We start from the raw sequence: 10,784 nt of genomic DNA, 5'->3' as shown, positions 1-10,784 counted from the left end.
CTCCCCATTATCTGGAAGAATAGCTCCAAGCCTCTGTGGAGATAGCTGATTCATATTAATCTCTTTATCAAATTTGGCCATGCATTATGTGTTTTCTCCTGAATAGGCTTTTTCCCATTTTTTCCAATATAGATGGGGTGATCATTTTCCAAATCTTTAAGTTCTGCTCCTCTTTTAATTAATAATTCCATTTTTAAGTCATTTCTCTCTTCTTGCATTTTACTATAAAGCAGTCCAAGAGGGATCAGGCCATTCCTTCTATACTTTGCTTAGATATTTCCTTAGCCAAATACCCAATTTTATCATCACTTTCCAGTCTACCTTCCATAAAACATATGAACACAATTCAGCCAAGTCCTTTGCCACTTTATAACAAGGATGGTCTTTGTTCCACTAATATGTTCCTCATTTCCATTTGTAATCTCATCAGAATGGCTTTTCTTGTCCATATTTCTACCAATGTTTGTTCAGGATTGTGTAGGTATTCTCTTAAAAGACTGTGGCTTTCTCTTCTTTTCTTTCTGGATTCATACCAGAATCAACCTTAATGGTCTGTTCTTGGCAAGGTAGACTTTTTCTAGCATGCACCCCAAAATTCTTCCAGCTTCTACCCAATACTTGGTCCCAAAGCTGCTTCCACATTTTTTATGTGTTTGTTAAGGACATTACACTCTTGTTGTCAATTTCTGTCTTACTCTGTTTGGGCTGCTATAATAAAATATCACAAGTTGATGACTTATAAACAGTGTAAATTAATTTCTTTTAGGTCTGGAGGCTGGGAAGTCCAAGATCAGGGTGCTGATAGATTTGATGCCTGGTGAGAATATACTTCCTCATTGATAGCCATCTCTCATTATAATCTCACATGGGAGAAGAGGCAAGGGAGCTTTCTTATGCCTCTTTTATAAGGGCACTAATTCCTAATCACCATCCAAATACCCCCCTCCCACCTCTAATACCATCACACTGGGCATTTAGATTTGCAACATATGAATTTTAGGAGGACACTGATACTCAGTCTACAGTATCTGCCAGATAAATTGTTTCTGGATAAATGGAAACTTCTTTTCTCATTTAACATTTGGGAAATTTGAGTCATGGAAATAGGTGGTTTTCCTTTTTTAAGGTACACATATTTTCTCACTGCTGCAATAGCTCCTAAATTCCAGGCCTTTCCTTCTGGTAAACTACGGCCATGAAATTGATAAAAATGACTTCAGACACTGTCTGCCAAATAAAGAGGTGAATTCTTTTCCTTCTATCCTTAGGCTTTATTTTCTCTTTCTAAGGGAATATATATTTGTCATAGAGCTGTTTATTCCCAGGGCTCTTAGACTCAAAGCACATTGCCATGGCTATAGCTGCAGTAAAACTGCTTCTTTATATGCTTTTCTGCTTAGATCAGGGAAATTTTGTTGGATTAAATTAGCCACAGGAGGGCTCTATTGCAGTTTCTGGGAAAAAAAAAAATCTACAGTTGTATTTTTCTGGCACATAATTGTATCTCTGTAGTTTTCAGTGGGTCAGACCTATTTATAAAGGTGGAATAAGAAGCCAGGCTATGTAGCCCAGGTACATTTAGAATGTTCATTAAAAATTTCAAGGAAATTTCTAGAAAATGAGGGTATACTTCTGTTGGAAATAGCATAAAAATGAGACTTGAAATGATAAACTCTGACTTATTTATTTTATTTTTATCTTGGGCATTTAAAATTCCATCATAATAGTTCATATTTAGGATATGTAATTTATAGATGTTTGATGCATGAAAAATACACTTGCAGTTACGCATTTTTCTTTCTGTCAACCCAAAAGACTTTTATTATAATCCAGTCTGACAGGCCAGATGTTGCATGTCTTTATTTTCATCTATAACAGTGCTTCCTAACATGTGTCTACAGGACGATAATAGCTATTACAAGAAGAAAAGTATGGGGACTTCCAGGTGAAATAAAACTGAAGGCAATTCCTTACTGCAGAACTTACTAGTATCTCTGAATCTCCTAAGGAGGCATTTCATGTATATTTGCTGCTCTTCTTTAGTGACTGAAAGCAAGGTTTCAAACATTACTATATCAGAAAAAAAATGCCTGAAAAGAGAACCCCAAATCTGAGACCATACCTAGAGAAATGGGGAGAACCCCATGGGAAATATAAATTATTCTATGCCGATGCTTTTGGAATTTCCTCCTGTACTTCAGTCACAGGAAAAGACCTACCAACCCCTATAGGAGTTACAGTATAGGGCCAGACCCAGTAACAATCTAGACACTCCGAGTTTTGAAGTTCTAACTCATTCTGCAGCTGTTAATGGCTGCACTTACCATTTCATTTCTTTCCTTAAAATTAAAAAAAAAATTTAATGTTTATTTATTTTTGAGAGAGAGAGAGAGACAGACAGACAGACAGAACAGGAGTGGGAGAGGAGCAAAGAGAGAGGGAGACACAGAATCCAAAATAGGCTCCAGGCTCTGAGCTGTCTGTACAGAGCCCAATGGCAAGCTTGAACTCATGAACCGCAAGATCATGACCTGAGCCGAAGTTTCACATTTAACCAACTGAGCCACCTAAGCGCTACACCCCCCCTATTTTTTAATGTTTATTTATTTTTGAGAGAGAGAGAGAGAGAGAGAGAGAGCGAGAGCAAATGGGGGATGGGCAGAGAGGGAGACACAGAATCCGAAACACGCTCCAGGCTCTGAGCTATCAGTACAGAGCCCAATGCAGAGCTTCAACTCATGAACCCCAAGATCATAACCTGAGCCAAAGTCGGATGCTTAACCAACTGAGCCACCTAGGTGCATCTCATTTGTTTCTTTTTAATTTGGAAAAAGAAAAAAAGATAGTAGCTAGGTAGTCTAGTAAATGCAAAATCTCAGTGATATGACTATGAGGATTAAAAGTACATTAGGTCTAGGGCGAAAATGGTCATGTAGGAAAGAGTTGAAGGAGCAGCACAATTAATTGTTGTGTTTTGAAGAAAACTCACTAGACCCCCTCATTTCACAAGTATATCACTCTCTATAAGTCAAACATAACGATAGATAATATACACCTAAAAAAAATAAAAAGACTTTTTTATTGGTTAAATGGCAGCTTATATCACACTTCCTAAGACCTCACTGAAAATCATAATTGACTGTTTTTCTCTGAGCAGATAAATGAGTTTTTCTTAGTTGTGATAGATCTTTCCTCTAGGTCACCTCACTGTTATTCTCTAGTATTTCCCCTCTCTCACATGTCTCCCTGCTCACACTCTTACCCTCTAAACACACTACAAGATTAAAAAAGCAGCCTGCCCTACCGAAGACTTTTGATTGGCATTTTTATTTATTTGGGTTGTGGAAAAGGAGAGTCATGTCCTGAGGATGAGCTGTCCAGACACCTGAATGCAGGACTGTGTAAATAGAAACTCTCCTCATATAGGAGTTGTCAGATCAATTCCTAGGGGCATAAGAAAGAAAGAGGTGAAATAAACACAGGCTTGAATTCAAGACAAACTTGTTGTGGTCAGCACTAGGGGAGATGGTAGACACAAATGGGGCAAATAGCTGCCAGACGTGCTCTTCTGTTAGAGGTTCTTCCTAAAAGCTACTCACATTTGGAGATAATTGAGTCCACTGTTCCACCAAACATTTCTGTCATCTTCCAATACCTCATGCTGAGCTTATTCCCTCCTGTCAAAATGGGATGTCCTGTTAGCCCATTCTTTGACCACCCTTTACCTTTCCTCACTTTGTTTTCTTATTTGTATTGTTCTCCACCTCCACCTCCCATTTTGGAAAGTACTCTCCAAGGTTCTAAAGTAGACAATGTTTGAGTCCCTGATCTTCTCTTCTCAGCTATGGGAACTTGAATGAAATTACTTGATATCACTAGCTTTTAGGTTTCTCATATGTAACTACAGATAATAATAGTACCTATTTTGTAAGGTTGTTGTAGGGTTTAATAGAAATATGTGCATAAAACACCATATTGAGCTATTATTATTATATGGCCTTCAAGTTTCAAATTCACATTCTATGTCCTCATGAAGTCTTCTCCAATAATCCATGTTGGAAAAGATAGTTTCCTTTACTAATTTCCTGCAGCATTTACTATTCTCATGACCATAGGGCCGTAGTATACACGGTGTTGTGGTCTACTTATTTGTGTGCATGTTTTCTCATCTGAACTAGACGGAAAATTTCTGAATGGCAGAGAGCCGTCTTTTGCAGTATCCTTAGCACAGTGCTCTGTAAATAGAAGACATACCATAAATTGTAATTAAATCAAAAGACCAAATGGATATTTTATTTTATTTTTATTTATTTTAAAAATTTATTTATTGTTTAATTTACATCCAAGTTAGCATATGGTGCAACACTGATTTCAGGAGTAGATTCCTTAATGCCCCTTGCCCATTTAGACCATCCCCCCTCCCACAACCTCTCCAGCAACTCTCTGTTTGTTCTCTATATTTAAGAGTCATTTATGTTTTGTCCCCCTCCCTGTTTTTATATTATTTTTGCTTTCCTTCCCTTATGTTCATCTGTTTAGTATCTTAAATTCCTCATATAAGTGAAGTCATATGATATTTGTCTTTCTCTGACTGACTAATTGCACTTAGGATAATACCCTCAAGTTCTAGCCACGTAGTTGCAATTGGCAAGATTTCATTCTTTTTGATTGCAGAGTAATACTCTGTTGTATGTATGTATATATATATACCACATCTTCTTTATCCATTCATCCATCGATGGACATTTGGGCTCTTTCCATATTTTGGCTATTGTCAACAGTGCTGCTATAAACATTGGGGTACTTGTGCCCCTTCAAAACAGCACACCTGAATCCCTTGGATAAATACCTAGTAGTGCAATTGCTAGGTTATAGGGTACTTCTATTTTTAATTTTTTGAGGAACCTCCATACTGTTTTCCAGAGTGTCTGCACCAGTTTGCATTCCCACCAACAATGCAAAAGAGATCCTCTTTCTCCTCATCCTCACCAACATCTGTTGTTGCCTGAGTTGTTAATGTTAGCCATTCTGACAGGTGTGAGGTGATATTGTGGTTTTGATTTGTATTTCCCTGAGGATGAGTGATACAGAGCATTTTTTTCATGTGTCAGTTGGCCATCTGGATGTCTTCTTTGGAGAAGTGTCTATTGATATCTTTTGCCCATTCTTCACTGGATTATTTGTCTTTTGGATGTTGAGTTTGATAAGTTCTTTATAGATTTTGGATACTAACCCTTTATCTGATATGTCATTTGCAAATATCTTCTCCCATTCCATTGGTTGCCTTTTAGTTTTGTTCATTGTTTCCTCCACTGTTCAGAAGCTTTTTATTTTGATGAAGTCCCAATAGTTTATTTTTGTTTTTGTTTCCCTTGCCTCTGGAGACGTGTTGAGTAAGAAGTTGCTGCAGCCGAGGTCAAAGAGGTTTTTTCCTGCTCTCTCCTCTAGGATTTTGATGACTTCCTGTCTTACATTTAGGTCTTTCATCCATTTTTGAGTTTATTTTTGTGTATGGGGTAAGAAAGTGGCCCAGGTTCATTTTTCTGAATGTCACTGTCCAGTTTTCCCAGCACCATTTTCTGAAGAGACTGTCTTTATTCCATTGGATATTCTTTCCTGCTTTGTCAAAGATTAGTTAGCCATATGTTTGTGGGTCCATTTCTTGGTTCTCTATTCTGTTCCATTGATCTGAGTGTCTGTATTTATGCCAGTACCATACTGTCTTGATGATTACAGCTTTGTAATACATCTGGAAGTCCAGGAGTGTGATGCCTCTGGCTTTGTTTTTGTTTTTTTTTCTCTCAAGATTGCTTTGGCTATTTGGGGTCTTTTCTGGTTCCATACAAATTTTAGGATTGTTTGTTCTAGCTCTGTGAAGAATGCTGGTGTTATTTTGATATTGCATATTCATATTGCATTGAATATGTTAATTGCTTTGGGTGGTATCAACATTTTAACAATGTTTGTCCTTCCAATCCAGGAGCATGGAATATTTTTCTATTTCTTTTGTGTATTCTTCAACTTCTTTCATAACCTTTCTATAGTTTTCAGTGTAAAGATTTTTCACCTCTTTGGTTATGTTTATTCCTAGGTATGTCATGGTTTTTGGTGCAATTGTAAATGGAATCAATTTCTTGATTTCTCTTTCTGTTGCTTCATTATTGGTGTATAGGAATGCAACTGATTTCTGTGCATTGATTTTATATCCTGTGACTTTGCTGGATTCCTGGATCAGATATAGTAGTTTTTTTGGTGGAATCTTTTGGGTTTTCTACATAGAGTATCATGTCACTGCAAAGAGTGAAAGATTGACTTTCTCCTGGCTGATTTGGATGCCTTTTATTCCTTTGTGTTGTCTGATTGCTGAGTCTAAGATTTCTAATACTATGTTGAATAACAGTGGTGAGAATGGACATCCCTGTCATGTTCCTGATCTTAGGGGGTAAGCTCTCAGTTTTTCCCCATTGAGGATGATATTAGCAGTGGGTCTTTCATATATGGCTTTTATGATCTTGAGGTATGATCCTTCTACCCCTACTTTCTTGAGGGTTTTTATCAAGAAAGGATGCTGTAGTTTGTCAAATGATTTCTCTGCATCTATTGAGAGGATCATGTGGTTCTTGTCCTTTCTTTTATTGATGTGATGTACTATATTGATTATTTTGCAGATATTGAATGAGCTCTGCATCTCAGGTGTAAATTCCACTTGGTCGTGGCAAATAATTCTTTTAATGTGTTGTTGGATCTGGTTGGATCTGGCTAGTATTTTGTTGAGGATTTTTGCATCTATGTTCATTAGGGAAATTGGTCTGTAGTTCTCCTTTTTAATGGGGTCTTTGTCTGATTTTGGAATCAAGGTAATGCTGGCTTCATAGAAAGAGTTTGGAAGTTTTCCTTCCATTTCTATTTTTTGGAACAGATTCAAGAGAATAGGTGTTAACTCTTCCTTAAATGTTTGGTAGAATTCCCCTGGAAAGCCATCTGGCCCTGGACTCTTGTTTTTTGGGAGATTTTTGATTACTAATTCGATTTCTTTACTAGTTATGGGCCTGTTCAATTTTTCTATTCTGTTCAAATTTTCTATTTCTTCCTGTTCAGTTTTGGTAGTTTATATGTTTCTAGGAATTTGTCCATTTCTTCCAGATTGCCCATTTTATTGGTGTATAATTGCTCATAATATTCTCTTATTATTGTTTGTATTTCTGTAGTGTTGGTTGTAATCTCCCCTCTTTCACTCTGAATTTTATTTATTTGGGTCCTTTCCTTTTCCTTTTTGAACAAACTGGCTAGGGGTTTATCAATTTTGTTAATTCTTTCAAAGAACCAGCTTCTGGTTTCATTGATCTGTTCTACTGTTTTTTGGGTTTTGATAGCATTGATTTCTGCTCTAATCTTTAATTATTTCCTGTCTTCTGCTGGTTTTGGGTTTTGTTTGCTGTTCTTTTTCTAGATCTTTAAGTGTAAAGTAAGGTTGAGGTATCTGAGACCTATCTTCCTTCTTTAGGAAGGCCTGGATTGCTATATACTTTCCTCTCATGACTGCCTTTGCTGCATCCCAGAGGCTTTGGGCTGTGGTGTTATCATTTTCATTGGCTTCCATGTACTTTTTAATTTCCTCTTTAATTTCTTGGTTAGCCCATTCATTCTTTAGTAGGATGGTCTTCAGTCTCCAAGTATTTGTTACCTTTCCGTACAACAGCCAGTGTTCATCTCAACAAGTGCCCTCCTCAATGCCCACCACCCACTTTCCCCTCTCCCCCAACCCCCAAAATGGTTTAGTGTTGATCTGGCTACATTTCAGGGATGAGAGATGCAAAAAAATCTTCCATGTTGTTCCACCATCTTGGCCCCTGCCAAATGGATATTTTAATGAATTGGTTGAATGGATCATGATTTAGGTAGTCAAAAACCAGTTTGGCTGCTCTTAATCCATCACTCACGTGGAAGAATAAAAGTGTTGGAGCAGTAAAAAGGATTTTTGGAGAATTCAGCTCCTGGGGACCCAAAGATATCTAATGAGTGGATGCTTAGGTGTGGTAGTGGGTGTCCAGAAAGGAGAGAGCAGCAACAAGCCCAGCATGCCTTATCCAAGATGCAAGACTGTAACCTTTTAATTAAGATTGAAATTTTAACTTATTGCACCATCCTGTACATATTCATTACTGAATAAAGAATAATTTTTAATGACTTGACATTGCTGGAAGACTTTTTTAATTTGAGAGTGATTAAAAGAGTTTTTATCCAAATGCAAGGGGAAGAGCTTGCCCCAAGAGTGAATTTGAATGGTCATGTAGGAAAACAAAGTTGTTTTCTGATTTTACCCCAGGGGTCCCACTGCTAACGTAATGGTTTTGAGAAGTGGACTTAGTGTCAACCTTGGTTTGTAGAACAGCAACTAGAGGTAGAAGAACTTGCAGAAAAAGGTACAAAAGCTGTTAGAGGGAAGTAGAGGTCATGAAAGGGTGACCTACTCGTTGCAGAAAGGGAAAGAAATGCTGTTGCACGGCCATCAACTCAATTCCATCCAATGGCCTTGATTGATGTAGAGGATGTGGATGGTTACATATATGCGTATCTTTTACTTCTCTCTCTTCACCCCACACTGAGGGATAGATCTCGCTCATCTCCTCCTACAGTTGCCACCTTGAGTCACTGCCCAGCTTTTGCTTCTTGGGCCCTATGGCACAAAGCAGGAGCAAGCACTCTAATTTACCAGACCAATTTATCAGGAAAGTTCTGATTCTCCCAAATCTTTTTTTTTTTTTTTTTTTTTTTTTTCAACGTTTATTTATTTTTGGGACAGAGAGAGACAGAGCATGAACGGGGGAGGGACAGAGAGAGAGGGAAACACAGAATCAGAAACAGGCTCCAGGCTCTGAGCCATCAGCCCAGAGCCTGACGCGGGGCTCGAACTCACGGACCATGAGATCGTGACCTGGCTGAAGTCGGACGCTTAACCGACTGCGCCACCCAGGCGCCCCTGATTCTCCCAAATCTTGATTAGACTGCTTAAAGAAAAAAAAGTTTCTATTGAGATGTAATTGTCAGTTGCTATGGTATTCTGTGCAAATACAAGTTCTTTTATTCTGTGGAAAGCTTTCAGAGAAGTCATCACACAGTGTCTGTCACAGAATGAATTGCTATTAAAACCAGTTTGTTTATAGGTTACACCTCCAGCTGGCAAGCCCTTGAGATTTTATCATTTATATTAGCTGCACCTAAGATCCATTTGAGACCAGCACTCACAAATTATCACATGTGAAATTGTCAACTCTCAGTTAAGTGTTTGTTAGGATGGGCTTGGGGAGGAAAAGTTGCATTTTTGGGAACTGGCAAAGATAGGAACTAGGTAAACTTGTTTCTTTCCATGCCAAGGGATTTGAGTTATAATTACAGGAACAAGGTTTGATTATAGCATCTGAATAAGTGGCCAAAGGTAGTAACTAAGTTGATATGTTTTTTTTCATCTCTTTGACTTCCTTTTTTTTTTTTTTGGTTCCTTATTATTGCCTCTCCAGTCCCCACTGGCTCCTATTATTTCCTATTTTAGAGCCTTGGCAGAGTTTGTAATTTCTGGGTAGTGGCCCGTATTCCAGATTTTCTGTCCTTCTATGGTAATTTACCATTGCCAAAAGAACAGCTAGGGAAGATATAAATCCAGCTCAGGCTATTGAAGAGTGTTAATGGCCAAATGCATGACATTTGGGGCTTGAGAGGTACTGTTTTTTAATTGTGATGGGAAAAATAAACTTTGGAAGATAGTAGTGTGGCATAGGTCTGTCTCAGCTTGAGCCAGCGCCTACGGCATTAATTCTCACTAGGGATTTGGCTTGGGGGAGAGTGGTATCTGTGGTGAGGGAAAGATAGGAATGCCAAAGACAGCCTGATATTTGTTAAGCAGTAACATTTCAGAGCACAGATTCTATAGACAGAAGGCACGGGGTCAGGTCCCAGTTTTAGCATTTAGTGCTTAATCTCCTATACTCCATTTGCAAAATGTGGGTGTTAGTAGTAAGTCTCTTTCAGGGGTGTTTCGAGTTAAGCTGCATAAAAGACTTCAAGTGGTGCGTGATACATTATGTCCTTTGTAAGTGCCAGCTAATATTATTATGTTTCTTTAGTCCTCTGCAGTGGACTCCTTTCTGAGCCAGGTAGGGAGAGGGACTGCAGGAGGGATTCTGGGAGACCCAGGGACTCTGGCAGCACTCTGTTTATTTCCAATCAAAAAAGTGTACCCCAGAGAGGGAAAAAGAACTCTTTGCCTGACACTTTGAGGAACATACCAAACATGATTCTTTTTTTTTTTTTTTTTTAATGGAATGCTTCACGAATTTGCATGTGATCCTTGCACAGGGGCCATGCTAATCTTCTCTGTATCATTCCAGTTTTAGTATATGTGCTGCTGAAGCGAGCACCCAAACATGATTTTTGATTCAGTGACAACCCTGGGCTTTAGAACCTTCAGGGTTTCCCTTGGGAACATCAGGAGACAGTACAGCTTTCATGGAGGGACCAGCACCAATGTCCTTTTTGGTAAGGCAACCAGTGCTGGTGAGGGCAGTTGAAAGGGAAGAACTGGAGAGGCCTGTTTGTGCACACAGAAGTCAAGCCCTAATGCTCTCAGAGATCCAATAAGGGGCACTTTCGGGTGGCGAAAGTCCTGTATGCAAAAGCTGGCAAAGTCTTGGGAAACTCCAGTTACACAAATAAAAGCGATCTCACCAAATACACTGATTCTCAGGAAGAGTGTCTTGAAGACTTTTACATCTTTTCTTGCTATCTTA

At 38.5% G+C, this 10,784-nt stretch overlaps 1 non-coding gene across 1 annotated transcript; it reads right to left on the bottom strand.

Annotated features, from left to right (window-relative positions):
- Positions 1-10,308: 10,308 nt before the first annotated feature.
- Positions 10,309-10,415, bottom strand: LOC122218763. Its single transcript, XR_006202094.1, has one exon. It is a non-coding gene; the product is annotated as a U6 spliceosomal RNA (small nuclear RNA).
- Between the last annotated feature and the right edge of the window lie 369 nt (positions 10,416-10,784).

Source organism: Panthera leo, chromosome B1 (assembly GCF_018350215.1).
Source record: "Panthera leo isolate Ple1 chromosome B1, P.leo_Ple1_pat1.1, whole genome shotgun sequence".
NCBI classification, from domain to species: domain Eukaryota; kingdom Metazoa; phylum Chordata; class Mammalia; order Carnivora; family Felidae; genus Panthera; species Panthera leo.
This window is presented reverse-complemented; position numbering and strand designations above follow the sequence as displayed.